The sequence below is a fragment of the Seriola lalandi genome, unplaced genomic scaffold (assembly GCF_002814215.2).
Source record: "Seriola lalandi dorsalis isolate HSWRI2012SDOR001 ecotype SW California unplaced genomic scaffold, Sedor1 jcf7180002053710, whole genome shotgun sequence".
NCBI lineage: Eukaryota > Metazoa > Chordata > Actinopteri > Carangiformes > Carangidae > Seriola > Seriola lalandi.
The window spans coordinates 71,286-92,975 of NW_019524263.1; the positions used below are offsets into that span (position 1 = coordinate 71,286).

The 21,690-nt window shown below is 42.2% G+C and overlaps 1 protein-coding gene across 1 annotated transcript in view; it reads right to left on the reverse strand.

The window, feature by feature from the left end:
• The window catches only part of mcama (melanoma cell adhesion molecule a), a 57,720-nt gene that overhangs the window by 15,816 nt on the left and 20,214 nt on the right, over positions 1 to 21,690 (reverse strand). The gene's annotated exons all lie outside the window — the stretch shown is intronic.

The following is a 21,690-nucleotide window of genomic DNA, read 5'->3' on the forward strand; positions in this document are numbered from 1 at the left end:
CGTGGTCCCCGTATAATTCATGAACCATTCAAAACAGTAACAAACTCCAAATAAAAAATGGAATTCACTGTGACTTGAACCCAACATCGGTTCTTTATATCCAACTTTAATTTCGACTCAATCCTAATCTAATTCTAAACTGCCCTGTGTTTGGCAAATGAATGACTTGTCTTCCCAGACAAACCTGGAGCCAGTCGGCCATGTTAGCAGAACATAGAAGAAAAGGCTTCTTGTCCGCATAGCATAATGTTCATCCCCTTCTGCCTGGCTGACTGTAACCACAAAACCACATCTTGGCCAGAAAACCAGTTCCCTAGGCATCATCGAGAGAATGCAGGCATAGGAAGGCTAGCCAGTTTGACACTGGGCTGTTGAGTCAGACAGCCAAGAGCTTTCTTAGCCATGTTGGACTTGGCTGCTGTTATAAAGGGGCCAGCTCACACAGTGACAAAAGAAAACAAGATGGCACGAAAAAAGTCCATTTTCCCTGTTTAATCTGGTTCGGAGTTGGTATGCAAGATGATAAAGGGTACGCGCCTCCCCACCCCCCACACTGCCAGGTGTCACTGTCACTGATGTTCAGTGGATTTAATCTGTCGTGTGTTGTTATTAACTATTTTGGAGTAGTCTCTCACGCCTCTGCTTACTCTCACCACTTGATTTGTCTGCAGGACTTTTATTCATGAGCACAGCAAAGTACAGAAGTATCTCTGTATCTGTCTGTTGCTTAAAGTTGTGGCTCCTTTCCTTGAAGACTGATCAGATCCCTGCAGTCCGCTCTTCGATCTCTGCTTGAGGCTAGCAGCTTGAGGCTATATTAGCTGCTGTTAGCGTAACATTCCCAAATCTCTGATCAAACTGTAAGTGGTGGAGTTGCATTGTGGGAACGTACGCACCATTTTTTGACAAGAAGAAAAAGACAATTTCTCTGGTTCTGCTGCATTAATTTTGATTGTGTTATAGAGGTGCAATGCGACATACATGGAGCACTCTCCTACAGAAATGAATGCACTTGGTTCCTTTATACTCGTGAACTCTACAGAATAAAGAACATCATACAAAACACAAAAGTGAGAAACAAGCTTTATTGTCTTGAGGCAGAAATATTCATATTTTTTTCAGTTGTATTGTGTTTTCTGTTATTAGTATAAGCCAAAGTCTTGGGGCACTGTGCAGCTGTATTATCTGGGGAAAATATACATTTAGTATTGTCTAATACGCAGAGGCAAGAAGAAAACATTCCAGTTGTTTTCGACAATTTAATGCTTTTCAAAAATAAAAGGAAAACAATTAGCAAGAGCCAGACCTCAGTGTCCTCATATGTGTTTTCAGCGTTGGTTGAAACAGACCATGCATGAAAAAAAGCTTTAAGAGTCCAGTTGCCACCCTGCTGCCCCCATTCAACCGGCTGCTCCCCCATCACCATCACCCCCCCTCCGCCCACCAAGCACCAATCATTTTCACAACTCATTTTTTTTTCTGGCTGTCCCTCCCTCCTCTGTCCGGGCCTATGCTCAGCCAACCATTCCTTTTAAGACAACCGGCGCGCCATTGTTCCCCCACCTGGGTGGATCAGACCCCCCCCACACACACACACACACCCACCCACCCCACACACACCCACCCCACCCACCAGTCAGCCAAAAAATGCCATTTCATCCCCAGAGCTTAAAAACTGTTACTTCCTGGAATATCTATGACCAAAGGTTAAAAACAGTTCATCGTGTACTGAGGTGGTTGTTTACTACGACAAAGATAATGTGAGACGGCTTTTAGACAAGAAGCAGATTATGGAGACTGGAGAGCAAAATATGTCACAGAAGTCAGTGCAAAAACTGTTTTGTCTCTTTGGGGCCGTGCTGCTAACTTTTCAGCTAATCCGATTAGCACTGGGGGGCTGCTGGGGATTTGGCTTCCAAAGCCAACCTGGGACCGGTCTTATCTGTTCCTGTTGTGACTTTATGCTGCATGGACTAAAGCACAAACACACACGACCCATGATCTATGGACCCTGACAACCAAAACTGCTGCCTGTGGGTGTGGGTGTGTGTGGGTGTGTGCATACATTCGTGGCTGTCTGCTGTCTGTGTCTGGATGATACAGAGCTAATTCATTCAGAATATTTGAATGTGTTGACAGGATCAGGCTTGTGACTGGACAGGACCCCAAATGACCTGTCAGAGGGATGAACAACAGAAGGGGACAGAGAGACTTTCCCAGCTCAACAACAAACACAATTACGTCTCAAATGGCAGATTAACTTCTCCACTAAGAGGTAGATTTCGTCACAAAACGCTGGTTGTCTATTATTCAGTCTTTATTATGTCATTCTTAAAATAACAGGATTATAGCAATTAAATTAAACCATCCTGAAAATCACTGTCATGATATGGTTCATGCTCGTGTTTGAATGCTCTCCTTCCCTACATCCTCTCCTTTGTGATCCAGAAACTGATTTCAGTGCTGCCATCGCTGCACTGGTGTCAATACAATATCTTTTATAGTTTTATGCAAAATCCCTTTCCTCACCTGAAGCCAAACTTGTCAAATGATAAATCTTGATTTCTGAACAAGCGGAAAACACAAATATCAGAAACTGCCAAAATTATAATTTAATAAAAGAACTGCCTTAACTTAAACATTTTCAGTTTGATGGGTGCTGGACCAAAAGGCACAGAAATAGCAAAAAGGTCGTCAGCACTCGCATTATATTGTATAACACTTTTTTAAAGGCTAATGCAGCAGCTATTTAACAAGGGTCACACCCACATGGTCTCAGAAAAACTGAAGAAAGCCTTGGGCTGAAACACGTCCACTTCTTCCTAGTGCCATCAGTAGCTCAAAATGTTCACTTCTCCTCTCACTGTGTCTTCGTTGAATTGGCACAAAACTGTACAGACTCTCATGGTTCTCAGAGGATGTGTCCCAACTAACTGACTTTGCTGATCTTCAGTTATTTGATTGTTTTAAATGAAATGTCTTGACAACTACTGGATGGAAAGTCATAAAATCTGGTGTACACATTCATGTTCTTGGTCTGTGCTTGGCTGTTGGACTGACGTTATGATCAGGCCACTTCTCATGTAATGGACACTGACTTTTTGTCACAAAGTAAAAACCCGGCTTCCCCATTTCTGTTCCCTTCCGCCTCCTTCTTTCCTCCTTTCCTCACATCTCCTTGGTTCCTGGAAGGAGACAAATAGTACTGCTGGATGAGAGGAAACGAGGACGAGCAAATGCCAAATGTAACACAACCTGCCTCCAAATTAAGACCACATTTCCCATAAACACCAGTGGACAGAGACCGCAGTCCACAGAAGCACAGACGCACAGCGGCTGAATGCATGTCTGCATGACAGATCTCACTTGGTGCCACAAATACAATATCAGGAATGATTAGAGATTACTCTAAAATAAATGTTATGCAACACTTTTAACTCCTTGAGAACATTTACAGAGAAGCTTGAGTGTGTTATAGGGGACACAGACAGAATTAAGAGCACAAAGATGACAAATAAGTAGTTTTTTGTCCTTTCATTCAAAGGCAAACACAGACAGACTCACACAGTACTTTCACAATACAAATCAGACAAACAACAGGCATAATGAGGGGGCTACTTCCAGGACAGCCTCTGCATACAGTAGCTCATTATGTGCCCAACAGGCAGACAATACCCTCAGACGCTAACTAAAGTGGTCACCATTATTGGCTTCCCCATTTGATTAAGGTTGTCAGCTTAGGCCTGCAGTAGATCTGCAGCTCTGCCACTGATAAGAGTCCAAATCACCTCTGACACAACAACCCGGCCTCATTTACTTACCCTAATCCTTCACATGGCTGATGAACCATGAAATGAGACTGAATGCCTCTAAGAACATGAAAACGTCCAGTTATAAGTGTTCTGTAAACCCCCGTGTTCACTGGGGCATGTCAGGCTGATTTTTGAGGAGATGTGTAGAAAACAATAAAAAGACTGGAATATTAATATATATAAAAACGTGGTGTCTTCGGTTTGAATATTAAAATATGAAGATCAAAGACATTTTGGAACAAGCATATACAGTGGGGTCTGACAACACTTTCCAATTCAAGTGAATGGAAATTACATATTATGCATATGTAATGTCATACATTTTATTCCACATACATTTTGGAAAAAGAAAATCTGCTTTTTTGAAGCTACTTCTGAGAAAAAGTAAGAACTGATCGGTGTTTCAGAGTTTTTCAGGACTCCCTGAATAAAAGTTGTGTGCAGACACTGAGGGTCCCTCAGAGGATGGAGGGTGTAAAAAGCTAGCATGTAAGTGTGGATGACAGGGAGGAAGATTTCTCAATACGCAACCCTGGTGTGGTGTCGAACACCTGGGGGACACAGTGTACTGCCTGACATCAAAGACAACACACACACACACACACACACACACACACACACTCACACAGTGAAAGCACACAGCCCTACAGTGGAGATGAGAGCTCCTTGTCCTACTGATGTGGCAATGGTTTCAGAAGCAGCATCTGGCACAAATCTCCCAGCAGCCTGTTCCCTGAGTGACAGGGAGTGGCAGTGAAGGGCCCGGCCTTTATTCTTTCACATAGAGAAATAAGGAAGTGCTGGGAATCTCCTCAAAGGCACCTTATGCATCAGTAACCCCCCCCCCCCCTTTTTTTTCTTTCATGCAGCGGAGCATGTAGCAGATCCAGGTCAGGAAATGTATGGCAGTAGTCAAACCTTTTGCACCTGGTTTGTATTTTTCTGGCTCCGAACAATCCCCCACGCACCATGGTAGCTGCAACTGAGGTTGTGTTTAAGCGGATGAGACAGCAAAGTGCAATTCTGGTACTCATTTGGCATGATTACGGGCCACCTTTCCCAAGTGCAAAAGGCAATTTGGTTTTATCTGGAGGAAGCATACACACACAGCCTGGTTCCAGATGATTAAAATAAATTTGGTGATTGGTGATGGAGGATCACTGACCAATCAAAGCTTCATAGGCAGGATGAAGAACGTGGAACAAAGCAAGCTACCAACCTCCAGCCATAAAGATGACCATAGAAATGGCTGTTGACCTCCCCCAAAAACACAAAACATCCTCCATGTATGTTGTGTTTGGCCACTTTCACTTTGCCGAACAATTTCTCATCTTCTACAGATTGAAGAGCACATCACAGTACAACCTGAAGAGTTGTACCATGATGATTCTTTAATAGGTTAATTCTGTGAGTGATTCCTGCCAGTTATGTGTCTGCATGTCATGGATGTGCTCAGTGAATCTCACCGTTTGTTGTTGTGGCCTGGTTGTCGCTAAAAACATTACAACTTATCGCACACAGAAAAAGATGTACAAAACTTCTGTGTGATTTGATTTGCTGTGCTTAACACAGAGGGAGATTTTAACAGGTTTTGACTCCACTTTAAAACAGTTATATAGACACCAGCTATCCTCTTGTCTTTGGTGGTTTTTCCTCTATCTTTATTCAGCAAGTTCTCTAAAATGAACATATTTGGATTATAGTGTCCACAAAATGCAATCTGTGTTTCTGAGTTAACGCTTTCAAGAGATCCATTGAAGCCCCTTTGGCATCTTAACTCTCTTAACCTGCGCACCGCATGTCTTACAAAAACATGTTGCCATGCTGAATGTTTCTCTACTTGTTTTGCGGGTTTCACTAGATCTTCCATCCCCTTACAAACCATCCGCCAACACTGGCTTTTAAAGAATTGCTAATCATTCCCGCTGGTTAGCAACTTCTTCAGCAGCCACATTAATTTTTCATCATCACACCCAGTGGGTGAGACTTCATTAAAGGAGAAACATAAATGTTTTATTTATGCTTGTATCTGATGTTCAGCAGTGAGTGCGGCTTGTTCCTCGGCATCCACCGCTCATCAATAGCCCCCCTCCGGAGCTGCTGGTCTCTGGCACGCAGGTTGCTCCACAGCCACAGGATGGCTAATTAAAGGTCAACAGGCTAAACACTGTATCTACATCAAGGGGGGTTTCCTCTGGGTATCAGCAGAACGAAAACAAATTTGGAGAATAAGCCTGCAGAAACACAGTTTACTAGAAACTCGACCCCACGGCGATAAATAGAAACACAACATAAATACAAATTGGGCCCAATCCAACTATAACACCTGTAGATGTATAACTGTCTACCACCTTACTGCTAGTGCCTGAATACAGTCACTGAAACTAAACTAGGAACCAGGGCAGATGCAGTTTCCACAATCCAGAAATACCCCTGACCACAATGCTGTAGTTCTGGGGAAATGCTGAATTTAACTGTTTGTTTTCCATTTCAAACATAAATATCAATTTGAGGATACATGATTGGATTTCCTTGCTCTAAATGGATTGGTATCTTTGGACAAAACACCAACCACAAGTGCGCAGGACGTCCTGACCTATCGAGAAATGCGTGCGTTAAACCACCCACCTTTGGAACCATTCGGCTCGATGAACTTAACATTCATCAACATGTCAAGTAATATGACTTAACTGAAGGTAGGCAAAAAAAAAAAAAAAAAAAGACGTTTTGAGGTCGAGAGAATCTGGAAACGACAGTGATTCCTTCTTCGTCTCATATTAAAGTGTGTGAAAGACGAGACATTAAGGTAAGAGGGGCCAGGTACGAGGCCTCCGCTGTTATTCTAACACTAAAAATAGGAGACCTTTTTTCCCCAATCAAACTCTGACGACAGCAGACTGACTCGCTGCTGTACTCCAACAAAGGCCTTCTTATCCCCGGCCCTGTGGTCATCATCACAGTGCCGAACATCCTTGAAAGCTGCAAACTGGGTGCCAACTAAAATCAGCTTTCCTTCAACCCTCCAGCAGAAAGGAGCTGGCCTGAGGTAATCGCTTCCATTTCGATTCCCAGAAACCAACTAACTTTGAATAAAACAGTCATTGTTGCGAGAGCATCAGACCTGTTCAATACTATTTCTTTTGGCACTTTTGCCTCTGTTGGATAGTTGGCGATGTAGATTCAGACGGGAAACATGCGGAGAGTGACGGTTATGAAACAATGGTAGCTGGCCAGAATCAAACTGGTTATATGATATGTCTTTACGACCGAGCTCCAAGAAGGACCCCTACAATCAGTACTATTTCTCCTACAACCACCAAAAACACCATGATGTAGAATATTTGCAGGGTTTTTGCTCGCTGCAAATACACAGAAACAACAGAGTACATTCACACACACGAGAGTTTGTCAAGTCAGTGAGCACTTTTCAGTTTAAACTACTCACAAACCTTAAGAAACAAAAATGCAGGCACTCATAAACAAGACAAGAATTTTGTTAATACTGTAAAATGAATGTCACATCCAGGCCAATCTCTGCTTCTGTAATTCAGCTTTCCAGTACACTCCTATCTTCATATGGGCCTGCGCTAAATGAATATGCTTCACATCACATCAAAGAGTAAACACCAAAGCCTTTTTCTTTTGGTTCTGACCTCAATAAATATTGCTAATAAAATTTTCATAAAAATTGATTAATTGGTTTAAAATATTCAAGGAGCTGCCATACACTTACACTACAGCAGAAAGCAAGAAGCAGAGCCTCCAAAAACAGCATGATGAGAAATTCCTCTGGTCAGCATAATCACTAATGTAAACAGGCTGAATCTATTCAGTGGGAATATGATGATGTAGCCTCCCATTGTTTTTACATAAAAATCTTACACAATTAGCTTCACTGGTGATTACGAGCTGCGTCTCTATCAAACACACAGAGAAGTCACAAACACTTCCATTGCTCTGAATGCGTGTCTTGTGTGTGAATTCACATTGGTCTGAACTTTCTGCATTGTTGTGTCTGTTTGTATCATCAGACTTTATTAGCATTTGAGCAGCGCCTGTCCTACAACAAAGGCCTGTTTGTGCACTCCCTCTCCTTTTATCCCATGTACCAGACATGAGGCGAGCTGTCGGGCGAGCGTGCCACACCTAATTCACCGGGATCAAAATGGCGAATCCCAGCCCCCCCCACCCTCAAATTCCCCCCCGCTGAGAACCTTAATGCTCTCAAAGAGAATATCAGAGTGATCACAGGTGCACTGCTGTGTTAATGAGGAGGAGAGGCTACTCCCTGTGCCCTGGCCAGTCCTACTAACAACAATCCCCCCCCACACACACACACTGTTGTTTATTTTGACTGTATTAAATAATAATCTCAATTGTGTGAAACCCACAGTCCGAAACGATGCATTTCCACTGAGACAGGCCAGGTGTGAAAATGGGCAGAGCTCCAATCATCTCACAAACTGAAGTGCGCTTTCAGAAGAGGATGACAGAAACCTGGACCAGATACAATGAATATTCAGGTGAAAAAGCTAATTAAATTAGTAGAAGAACATACAGTAAATGCAGGTACATGATATCGCGCTTCTGTCATTATTAAATTGGGTGACGTTTCTCCTAAACTGCTGGCCTAATTAACAAAACTAACCACTGAAAATGGTTAAAATTAAAATATTGCCACTAAGCCATTATATGCCAGTCTAAAGATCCTGACTTAAATGAGATGATATATCAGTGTTTGTGTTTCTGCGGGCAGAGCTCAGCGTTGACTGCTTGCATGCATGCCTGCAGCTGTTCTGAAACAAGAGATGAAAACTGCTGATATGGGGGGTCTGCGTATGTATGTGTGGGTTTGTGAATGTATGCCTGTACTGGAATCTTATCAGCCAAATCACTGAGCCACTCTGCAGCTGTTGGACCACAGAAGAGATCACAGCAGATTCACAGGAAACAAAGACAAAAAAAAAAAAAAAAATAGAAAAAAGGAAAAAGATTTTAGGCTCAGATTACACTTGTGGATGTCAGTGTTTTTGTGTAGTTAATCAGTAAAAATCATTTGTTTGGTGAGCTGTGAGATGTTCTCTGGCTGGGTGAAGGACAATTACTTGCAGGTTAAGGAGAGTGCAGCCCAGACAGTTGCAGGCAAGGCAGTCAGGGTGGGGGAGGGAAACTTGTGGAGGAGGGCGGGGATGGGAAGCAAACAAAGCACATGTGGGCTTTAGCTGCTACTGGATAACTGCAGGCTTTCAGAAACACTGCACGTAGTACTTCATGTCCAGCGCAGTGTCTTGACGGATGAATCTGCATCGTGCTGCTGCAAACGTTGAGACGGGTTTCAATTTTTGTGCATTGTTGCTGTTGCCCTCTCTGTAGGCACCAAACTGGGTCCATGTGGTGAAATTAATGAGAGGGCTGAACTTTATTTCATGCAGCGTTTATGTCAGTCTGAACACTGCCAAACGCCACAGACGGGAAGCTGGACTCATACAGGTTATAGGAGGCAGATTAGAACGATGATATGCAAGCGTCTTTGTTGCCACCACCACCTCAAAAATTGAGAGGATTTCCCAGAGTGCACTGCTTGTCACAAAGAAAATCAATTATATATTCCAGATTTCTAATTAAAGTCCACATTGACGTCTTTAAATCGCTTGTCGAACGACTAAAAAGATTGATCATTTCTCAAATTTTCTGTTTATCTCAGTTAATCAGCTAATCATGTCAGCTCTGCTACTTATATACTGTTCTTATTAAGACAAAACGTAAAGTGCATATGAAGCTGTAGCTGTGTGCATGTAAACACAGTATGTGAGAGTCAAAGGTTCAGACTGTGTTCACCTTCACCGCAGCCTTATTGACACGTCTCAGATCTAAAAAGCCTGTATTTTCACAACAAACCTGCCCTGTATTTCACATCAACACACAGTTCTCGCCTGGAGAAAGTAATAAACACTTTGCCCATCTTTTCCAGCACGAGTCAGATGCCTCGCAGTCGGTCAGACACAATGTCAAACACAATGATTTATCTGTGTTCAGAGCTCATAACCAGCTGCATTGTTTGATATGAGAGCAGAGAGCAGCTTTATCTTGATCTCTAGACTGGGAGACTCCAGTTCTCAGGGCTTAGCAGACAATATCCGCCACTTGTTTTATTCACTTGGCCGCAGCGTGCCAAGACCTTGAGCCAGGGCTCTGGTTATGACTGGATTCCCAGTCGTCGGGTGGCAGTGTGTCCCGCTGCGCTGGGGAGGACGGAGGAGGTGGGCATGTCACGTTGACACAAGCAGCTGTGAACAATAGGAACGTCGCCCCCATTCCCATGCCGTGGAAGACGGGGGGGCAGCTGGGGAGGGGAGCTCTGCCGACGACACCTGTGGGCAGCCCATTTGTCAAGTGATTTGTGGGAAGAAGCGTATGAGCAGTGAAAAGAGAGGAAGGAGGGCAACTGAGGGTGTGTGTGTGGACGGATGAGGGGGGGATGGGGGAGGTAACTTAGAAGAGTATTATCACAAGACCACACACAATGAAATGCCTGTTGATCTCCCTCTCTAACACACCTGTGCGCCTATAAAAAAGCTTGCACTTCCTCTAACCCTGTAACTCATGCCACGTTGAAGTTCTGCCTAACAGTGAGAAATTTCTATTTTCATTTTAGTTAGTTTACTGGCCAACACAATTATCTTTCACATTCAAAACTAACCACCATGATTGGAAGTCCCAGAAGCCCCCGGTCCCATGTTGCACAGGAAAAGTGTGTGTGCACAGCTGTGGCACGGAAGTTAGTGTGTAAGTTTACGACGGACAGTTTTTAGTTTTTCTTCCACAGTAATCTGACTAACCTGAAGGTTTGTCTCAGGTCTGTCTGACTGCTTGAGTTTCTGGACTCTGTACTCAGCAAGTTTGTTGCTAGAAAGTAGTCAATGTTACTGATGAGAGGAACAATACAACACTACAAAAATAAGACGACAATGTGACCGTCATGATGTCTGTTTTTGTTTAAAGCACTCTGCCACAAACAAACACACAAACAGAACAAAAGGCACAATATTAATCAACATCAGCAGCTTGGTATTTAACAAGAATCTAAATGAGACAAAAGTTAGATTTTATGCTGAAACATGTATAAATTAACTTCCACAGACAAGCACACCGGGAAAATCCTCTGGCAGGAGCGCTCCTCTTTGATTAGGCGGTTGATCTTTTAACAGCATCCAATATCAGGGCTGAGGGAGTGGGGAAGGATTTGATATTTAAGCATCTCTTTATCCTCTCCCTTTTGAAATGTCAAGTTCAAAGATCCAGCCCAGCGGCCTTGATCTGTGAGCTAAGACGACCCAGAGAATTGGCCGACAACTCCGAGCCGTCATCGCACGGCAGAGACGACCACAGCTTTGTGCCGAGTCGCAAGACGGTACACATGGAGTGTTATTAACTCTGATTATATTAAAGTCTGTAAACAGGCTTTTGATGTTTGTTCCTTTTGCTCCGGTCAGACCTGCTTAATCGAATCAAAGCAGTGTTTTCTCAGTAATGAAATGCTCATTGGATGTTTAAGCCTTTTCTAATTGAATTTAACTTATTCAATTAGGACACTTTCCCAAGCAGCATCTCTCATGTAACACTCGTATCCCACAGTGTGTAAAGTCCTTTTCAGATTGTGTGAGTTATACAGACAAATGCAAAGAGGGTTTTGATGTCTGTGATGAAGAGAGGGGGATGGACATGCTGCTCCACCATTGTGAGCGCAGTTCCAGTGTCAGTGAGTGAAGCACTGCCAGTTCATTTAGAGCCAAACAGAGCCTGATGTCCTGCTGAACTGGAGCCAAGGCAGGCAATGCACTGAAAATAACACTAATAGGCCACAGATAGAGCCGAGCCAGTATTATGCTCTTCACCTTAGAACCTCATCGCAGTGCCATAAAAGTTATATTAACCCTTTACGTTTATCATATATGCCTTTTTAGCACTTATAAGCAGCATATGAACATTTCATAAATGCTTTGTAAGTGGCTTTTTTGTAGTTATAAGCAGATATTATTGTCTACAGCTCCTGTGGACACCTATAAGAAAGGTCTGGAGTTTATACTAATAATTAGAGACAATATAGTAAAACAGCTCATATAAAATATGTTTTAGAAAATGCTTATGGCAGATTGAGTCCACTGAACGATGAATATTGCTTACATAAGAAAGCACAAGGTGAGAACATGAAGGCAATTTAACTGCTGAGTCAGACTTTATTCAGAGAAGTTTTAAAAAGTTATAAAGTAGGTTAAAGTAAATTCAGGTTCCAAAGTATCAGCTCGTTTTCTGAGGCCAGGCTACATCTGTCACTACCAACATGTCAGCGCTGTGGACAGCGCGACTGCCTCTTATTAAAAAGGGGCGCTGCAGTGATTTTCCACATGAGAATCAGTTGACTCACCGTGGAGGAGTGAGACTCAACCTGTGGGAACAGTTGTATAATGTCCTCTGTCCCCTGATAATGTCATCTCAGCTCAGGCTCCAAGAAGTTTATAAGAAAGCCTCCAATATAAACTGGGGCGGTGGAGTTTGAAAGACCAGTCAGCGTGGCATTATGGGAAGCGTATGGATCAAGAGTTTCAGAAGCTTGACCAATGGGCAAGGAAGAAAAGTCAGGATGCCTCGATTTCATCATTTTACATTTTCCCTGCGGTACCCATTTAAAATCAAATATAAAACAGAAAGAGACAAACAAAAAAATATTCATGATTTCTCTTACGGTCAATTCTGATAAAACACCAAATCCAACAATGAACTGAGCCGTCTAACAAGTACCGTCTGTGCAGCCAAAACCTGACAGAGCTTTTAGTCACACAGGTGGGAACTGTGGTTTATCTTGAGTCAATTCCACAAACACTGTGCTAATGCCAAGAACAATCACTACAGCACCAAATGTGTATTAAACCACAGGTGGAAACAGCCTCCAGCAAATTCACAATTCCCTGTTTGAGTAACGTTTGCTAAAAACTACAGAACCAAGCTGTTTTAGGAAATTGCTGGGTTTTACTATACATTTCTGAGCTGAAGATTTATTTGTTTAGTTCAACAGACAGGGTGAGAAAGTTTTCTAATGGGGTTTAGGGTTGGACAAGAAAAATAAAGGGCATTGCCAAACTTAATCTTTACATTCAAAGTTTAAGTCCTGAGAGATTTTATCCTGTTTTTTGTATCTAATTTGCAGGATTAATGATGGATGGATCTGAAACGTGATTTTGTTCTTTTAACTGATGGCTTATCTCTGTCCCTCGCTCTTTCTGTAGCTCCGGGTCAGAGCAACACTCAATATCAGTCGAGATTCACTTACACCATCATCTGCCGACTGCTAACAGGAGGGGGTGGGGAGGTGAGGTTAGAGATGTATGTTGTTGTCACATAACATCGTTGCCGCTGGGTAACATGCACTGCATGGTGGTTAAGTTTATCCATTAAGATTCATCGATCTAAATGACAAATCCCAACGGGTGGTGAGATATAAACAGCCGATGGTCAGAACTGGTGAGAGACTACACTCGAGAACATGACGGATAGATCACAATCTACTGTACATGGATTATCTACGGCCATCTTGCTTTCTTACTTCTCCGCTATTATTGGCCATGTGTTATGTACCCTTTAACAAGCAACAGTGTGGTTTTTTTTTTTCAGGCCTGTCGATATCAGTGTTCCTGGTCTCTGCTGGGCAGCAGATGCCAAGCTGGCTGGAGGCAGAGGAAGCCCATGGCGTCATGACTCCTCCAGCCCTGCGGGGGGCTTTGCAGAGTCAGAGATTTCTTTAGCGGGTTTGCCGCTCGTCAACGTCAATTGGGTATTTTTGGATGTGTTTTCCAAAAAAGTAGTTGTATTTACTTATCTTCTTTTTTTAAATGAATGTATGTAGCTAGCTGATATATTGTATACAGTGAGGAACCTAAAGAAACAGAAACGAGCAGCTTATGACTGTGCACAACAGGAGCCATCATTTATTAAATGGGACCCTGGATGGGGTCTGTTATATCAATACAACTACGTATTAGGTAAGTATGACCTATGAGTATGACATATGCTACAACTTAAACACTAATCCATCCTCCACCTGGGTCTTAAAGCTGAACAAACTTTATGCAGCAGTTGCTAACATCTTTAGGGAAACTCGACTGTAAGCAAGAGTAAGCTGGAGAAAAATGTATACGCTCACTAATAAAATGTAACCTCTTATCTGGTCATCTAACTTTAGGACTATAGGCACACACTGAAAGTCGACACTCAAAAGTCAGAATTCATTAAAATGCTAAATGATTTCTCAACTGGGCTGTAACTAAGCATTATCTATTTTATTGATTAAGCTGCCATTTATTCTCTTGATGCATCGATTGCTGGTTTAGCCAGTAAAACACCCATCACAGCTTCCTAAAGCTCGAGGGGACGTCATCTAATATCTTCTTTTGTATGACCAACAGACTAAAACCCAAAGATATCCAATTCACTCTCATGTAGGGGAAGCAGAAGCATTTTAGCATTTGATAAATGAAAAATAATCAATCAATCAATTTATTGTTGCAGTTCTACTCCTCAGCATTACAGGTGTTAACTCTATTGTCTCTATTGTTACTCACTCTTTGGTCAGGGTCACTTTCACAACAGGACGAGAAAAATATCCCAGACATCCGTTTCCCCGGCAACCTCATCCACCTCCTCCAGTCTGCATGGGGTCGGGGGTTGTCCCTACCAGATGCCCCAGCCACCTGGAGGCTGCAGTCTGACACCAGGGTCTGCTTCTGTCACCCACTCATGACGTCAGAGGAGCTACAGGGAGAGCGGCTAAGATAAGATTCATGTTCTCGTCTCCACCTCGAGGGAGACGGAGGTTTTGCTGCTGTTCAGTCTTGCTGTCACAGCTGAGAAGTGCATTTAGGACATCTGAAAGTCACTTCCGAGAACACAAAGACTATTATGGGTTATTTGTCAGGTCCTAAGAGTCAGAAGTCGCACAAGCCAACCTCCAGAGAAACTTCATTCTTGCCCAAAGTGTGCATTTACTGTGTATTCAAGCATGATTCAGCGGCACAACAGCCCAAATGCGAGTCCTGCTCAGCGCTTTATGAGATGTCAAATCTGACATTTAGACATGAAAGTGACACAACAGGAAGGTTCGTACTGGATGGATATCTGGTCATTAGACCTGGTCATGAACCAAAGTGAGAGGAAACATCACATAATTTGTACTACGCAAACCTGTTCAATGCACAGACAGACAAATGAGTGAGTGAGTGAAAGCAAGAAGTGTAAAAAAATAAATAAATAAATAAAAACGCTTAAATCTTCCAGCCAACCTGCACAGACCGCACCAATAAAACCCAAATGTGTTTGTGGTTTATTTTGGTCGCATTTACCGTTTTGCCTGTGATAACACACCGATTTTAATTTGCTTGGAGCACAAAGCTGGCTGCCAGAGAGCTGGATAATCCATCACAGTAAGCATGATGTCTTCATTTGGTTCTGATTCAAGTTTTGTGTGTGTGTGTGTGTGTGTGTGTGTGTGTGTGTGTGTGTTCTCCAGCTACGACATCATTCTTCACTAATACTAGTCTTGGTACAGCTTTATCACATCCTTAATGTTAATATTAATTTATCAGAGAACTTCCAGGTCGGTTTGATACTGTATTTGGTATTTGTAATAAATTATATAAAGCCAGTACAACTTTTGAAATTATCTTATCTCACACAAGATATTCAGTACAGTCATTAAATCATCCATCTGTAGCACTGACTGACTTTGAAACTCAACTTTTGCATCTCACATCAACCAGGAAGCATCTTTCCAACAGATCAACACAGGCTTCATGTTTATCATCCTGAACCAATTCCAGACGATAGTTGAGAGAGTCTTCAATCCGATCTCTACAGTGCATGGGGTAGTACTAGTTTAGTGTGGAGCCTTGACACCTCTTTATTCTTAAATTGCAGTTGTAGAAAAAGAAGAAGCCCCACGGGGCGGATTCCAGACCCTAAACTTGAGCTGCAGAGGTGGATCACATTTCAGCTTTCATCAGACACATCTTCAAAAAGACACTGGCAGCCACTAAATTGCCTCAAAAGTCAACTCTGCACCACGGCCCCTTAAATAAACCCCGTCTGCGACTTGGACATCGTCCTTCATCCTTCAACTCTTATCTGTGAACAAAGCCTGTTATCACGTTCCACGTCAAGACCTGTGACATTTCGCAATAAAGCCCGCAACACGTCACCATCCAAGCTCTATTATAACCAAGCATATCGCGCCCTGAGAACACTCATGTTATTCCATCTGCGAACTGTGGAAGACTTTCACAGTTTCAAAGGACACATTTGTTTGATCTTTTCTAATTCAAATTCAGCTCATCTCACTTCAAACTGCCAGGCATCTGTCTAGAGTTTCTCCCACTCATCTACCCGATGACTTCTGGTAACTGAATGGAGAGTGAAAAAAACGCACACAGAAAACTAAATACAAGGTTCTTATTCTAAGTTTAAAATTAATAAATATATCCCTTACTCAACACCAATCAAATTCTCACAAGTTTGATACAGTAATAACTAGGACTGGGTATCGAACCCGAAGAGTAGAGAATCTAGACATTTATGAACTATTTTATTGAAAAAGTTATTGGATGCTGCTTGTGTTTTACACATTTCAATATAACAGTGATGTAAAAGTTCATCCATCACTTCTAACTTTGTGTCAGAGTTTCTGAAATGTGAATATTTGTTGGTTTTCTTCATCATCTATGATAATAAACTAAACAACGTGTGAGCTCTGTAAAGTTGTGACGGGCATTTGTCTGAAATTTTGTTAATCAAATGATGACACACTAAAACTAGGAAATCTGCAGATAAATAGATAATGACAATGATCAATATTTGTGTTACAATAACGAAGAGTAAAAGACGGACTGGAAACATTCCAGACAAATTCCACCGTCCAATCAACAGTTGCTGTTGGTTTTCCTCCGCCAGCGTGTTTTCTGCCTCTCTTGCTTCTCCTGAGGGACATTTAAACAAAGAGATCAGCCCTCTGGGGAATCTGGCAAACAACTGCCCCGAAACCGCAAACTGAACAACAGCAAAAGACAAAAATAATTAGGCTTGCACTATGAATCAGCTGAAGGGGAAAGTCCCACACAAAGCATGAAATGTGAGTTAAATCTGGCCCTCTACCATTGCACTGATTGTTGAGCCTCGGGGGCTGGGATAACATTTACAGACAGCACTGACACAGGACTCTGTAATCCTGCTCTATGCATAATATCATATACAGACACCCCCACCCCACTCCTTCATACAGAACTTATTTTACATAAGCACATAATGGGGACATTTTTTATTTGAACTAAGGGAACTGGGTACGAAGGATTTCTAGAGCGCAGAGTTCCACTATTTCAAAAAAACGGCCTGCCTATATATTGAGGACAGCTACTTTAAGATCTAAACCTATAGCTGGTTGCATAGTTTATAGTAATGAACAATCTAATCAGAAGAAAAACAACACTGCCAGATGTACGTATGCCATATCCATGGCATGGCACAGCCCATTAGCAGAGAGAGGCAAACACCATGAAAGACGCTCTGGTAAGCCCCGAGGTCGTCATGAATATTCATCCGCACATGTACACACTGAACACAAGAGATGTCTTTTCATCAAAGTCGGTCTGGATTGAAAAAAACTGACTATTTTAATTTGATAACAGATGTGAATGCAAGTTGACGTGACAGGCAACTGGCTGGCACGGTGCCAGACATCCCTGAGCTTTATCATTTCACCTGGATGGCTGTAGAGAGGAAGAAGAAATACATACAGTCTAATAATATAATGGCAAGCACATTCCACAACATCATTTTTTCTTTCCTGATGAAATGAAGTCATTAAAATCTTAGTGTTTTGTGTGTTTGTATCTTTATGTCTGTTTTGTTTTGCTTTTTGAGTCTGTATTTATTGTGGAAAAATAAAGAACAATTATTATATTCTGGATATTAAGTCCATCCAGAATAAGAAAGTAAAAGTAAAAAGCAAATTGATCATTTCTAACCTCCCCCTGAATTAGTTAAAAAGTGGCCTATCCACACAATTCTTTGGCCCCAAGCTAAAAGCCTGTAAGACTCAAGTGTCTCTGGTTGTAAACAACAACTCTGACACATTAAGACGTTATTTTTGGTGGCCGTCATAATAAATCACTCACACCATCAGGTGTTAACGCAGCCTCTCTTCTCTTTGCCCCTTAAATGTCAGGAAAGAAAAAGACATTACCTGCTGTATTACTATTGTTACTTTCGTCATAACTCATGATATCACTGTGCAACTTAATCCGGGTGACGAGCTGAACACTACACTCGATTTATTTTTTGCAGGCTCTTTAGGCATTCCCCAGGTGACACTTACACGCTGGCTGGTTTGCCAGTTTGACATACACCCTGAGAACAAAAGAAATCAGAGGACCTGCGCATTCCACGGGACAATGACGTGGGCCGAGGAGATGCCTTGAGCCAGTGCTGAAGACGAGTCGGTGGCATCTGCATTGTCCCGAGAAGAAACACATCTCCTATCCATTACAAGAGCGAAGACACGAGAAGGTACAGGTGAAGCCTCTTACCAGTGACATAGTGCTGTGGTCACATTTCACACACACCTCAACCCCTCAGGATTTAAAAAAAAAAAAAGGGGAATCTGTGCTTTCCATCTACCAGGAGTAATCTCATTATGGAGCCTTTTACAGCAAGTTATAACTCAACACACTCCCTAATTAATGGGTAACTTGGCTCAGACTGTGCTGCACTCCAGGCTGGGTCATTCAACCTTGGAGTCAGGGTATCCCATGACGCTGTGAGATGCACAGACAAGATTACAACTAATCTCAAGACTAGCACAAAGATATTTGGTTACGCTTATAATATGAATTTTCCCAAATGTTTGAAAGTTATTTCAGTTTCTGTGTAATCCAGCTCCATGTGGACCTACCACCTTTATGCTCATCAAAATCAGATCCCAGGAGATTAATTAGCCAGCCGATATTATTGACATCACAGATATGAGTATCTACATATACTGTCTGATAAATAACTGATAATAATAAAATGTTATTCCTTTAAATGAAGGGATTTCTCGTCAACAGTAATAAGACACAGACTTTAAACAACATACAGCATCTTAAAAATGTATCATCACTTTAAATTTTCATTGTCATTAATTTCCAGTTTTTCAGCATGAGGTTTCTTCTGTACAGAATGTGCAGCATGCCGCGATGATCTGGGTTACATCAGATTTTATAATGCCAGAGAAAAAAAACACCTTTAGAGCCAAACTGAACTGGTCTTAAATCAAAATGGTTTTGTTTGGCATCAGGATTTCCTGTCCGTGCTGATTTGGACACTTTGGGAGGTACAGACATCCAGCCTCTAAGAAACTCCATGTGGGTGGTATGTTATATAGTGCCAGCTTTACGTGCCAACGCTTGGTCAACCAAAAGAGCTTACGTGACATTAACTTAAATTTTACACAAAGATTCTTGTTCATGCTCCCAGAGATCCTAGTTGGTTTAAATTAAACACACTAAGGACGGTGAGCCCCAGCACCATATCACATATTTATTAAGTTAATCTCACCCTTTATCTGTGTTCTGCTGCTGTTTCAATCAGAACTGAGCAAAGTAAATATTCCCAGGCTCTGTCCACTGCACTTGAAAGGAAATAAAAAAAAGAAAAGGCAAAGGAGGGGGCATGAGAGAGGTGTGTGAGGAGACAGAGGATGGGGGGGACAAGGCTCAGAAAAAGCGGGAAGAAGGCGAAGACCATTGTGGTGTACAATTTCTCTGTAACGTGAGCCCCTGCTTGTTGCCCCCACGCCAGAATGTGCCTTGTCCGATGGATTGGGGCGTCAGGTGTGTGCAGCTGCTGGTTAAGCTCTGTTTGCAGAGTAAAGAGGGAGAGAAGTGGGAAAAGACGGAAGGAAAAGCTTCTCAATGAAGGCGATACTGGTGGGTTTTTTTGTCTCTCCCTCTGGCACCGATGGGACTCTTGCCAAGACTTGGATTGTGGCCCAAGAGAGTGCCATGTGTCCCACAGATGGGCCTTCTAAATATGAAGGGGACGTCATGTACAGATGGCCAATTTCGCCCGAGCAGAGTTTGGAGACAAATGGCCAAATCTGCTTAAGACTGAAATACTCCTAATGAACATCTTATTTTAAAACAAAGAAAACAGAGCTGTGTAATTCCATTTAGACATACACATCCTCCTGCGTGGTGTCACACATGCATGCATGTAACTGTCGTATATTTAGCCCAGATAATGAGTGACACTATAGAAAGCAGGACAACAGATGTCCTTTTAGTGCTCTTGCTACTACAGAGGGAACAAATTTAATATAAATACACTCAGCTTATTAAAAAGATAATGTGGCCACCAGATTGCTTCTTTGCTTACATTTTTACTCCATCCTGTTATTTATCTTTTAACCTTCTCTAACCAAAAGTCACATATTGTTGTCTGAAGACAGAGACAGCTTGTGAGTGTGCCATATCATATTGCTCAAGATACTATCGATCTAATTCTTAATGTCATAAAAAGCAAAAAGTAATATCTTGATATTAACAATATTGCATTGTGGTGACATATTTACGGCGCAACTAAATAGAGCGTCAGTTCACAAGGTTGAAAGCCAAAGTAAGTATGTGGAAGTGGTTTGAGAACAGAGGCTGTAACATCACACGACAAATCATCTCATTACAAAATTGATCACAAGACGAGACACATCAGGATCTGTCTGATTCAGCTGAGGTGACGATGACTGATTGATCGCATCCTTCACCTTGTGGTAATTAATCAGCTGCATGCTTTTAGAGAGGATATTAATAATTCAAACTGCTGTGTGAGTTCTTTCTTGCACTTCTGCAGGTTGTTCATTCACAGCAGGTGTGAGACTGAACGTTTACTCCATCGTGATGATACACTAACACATACTAACACCTGAAAACGTTTTTCCACATGACCGCACACACTGGCAGCGTAGACAGGAAGCAGATTCTCTACTCTGCAGTTGGTTGTTGCAGAAAATACAACAAACAAGGAACAGCAATGTCAAAAAGTGAGATTTCTTTGGTTGGACCGACGCGGAGTTGGAACTATTACTAAAAGTTGGTCAGTTATACGCGGTTATATATGTTAAACGGTGGCAGGCAAATTCAATTTAGTATTAATTTAATGCTACAAATAATAATTAACTACATTAATGGGACAAAAAGTCAAATATTGTCTTGAAATTTGCAAAGGTGTGAGCAATCGACAATAGTTCTAACGATCATCGATCACTGATACCATAGTCAATCGGCACAACCCTAGTGGGAACTCACCCAAGATGCATTGAGGACGCATTTGAGATCCAATCACTCGGACCACATTGGGAAAAAATGCTTCCTGGGCCACACTGAAGAACCGCCTACTCTACTGACGTCCTCTGACACCGTCTGATTAGTCCCGCCACAGTTTCAAAGGCCCTGCTCGGACCTGAAATTAACATCTGTCTCGGGTGATCCGATCACAAGTGGACAGCTTTCAGTTCGTCAGTTCACACCTGGCGTCTCCACATGCGTCTCAATTGACCACATGCGATCGGATCCCACTTCATGCCTTGTTGTTTTTAGCCAATTGTCAGACGGGTCTGTTGTCACTTTTCTTGGTACCAAATACTGCACTTCTTCAAATGGCTGCTTAAGGCTGGCTCCAAACGCGAGTCAATCCTCAGACTCCCATGGTCAACTGCCCAACTTTACAGCAGAAGTAAACATGTTTACAGCCAGGTACAAAAACTGTTTTGGTCTCTACGGCTAATTTCCTCCTTCATGACAAC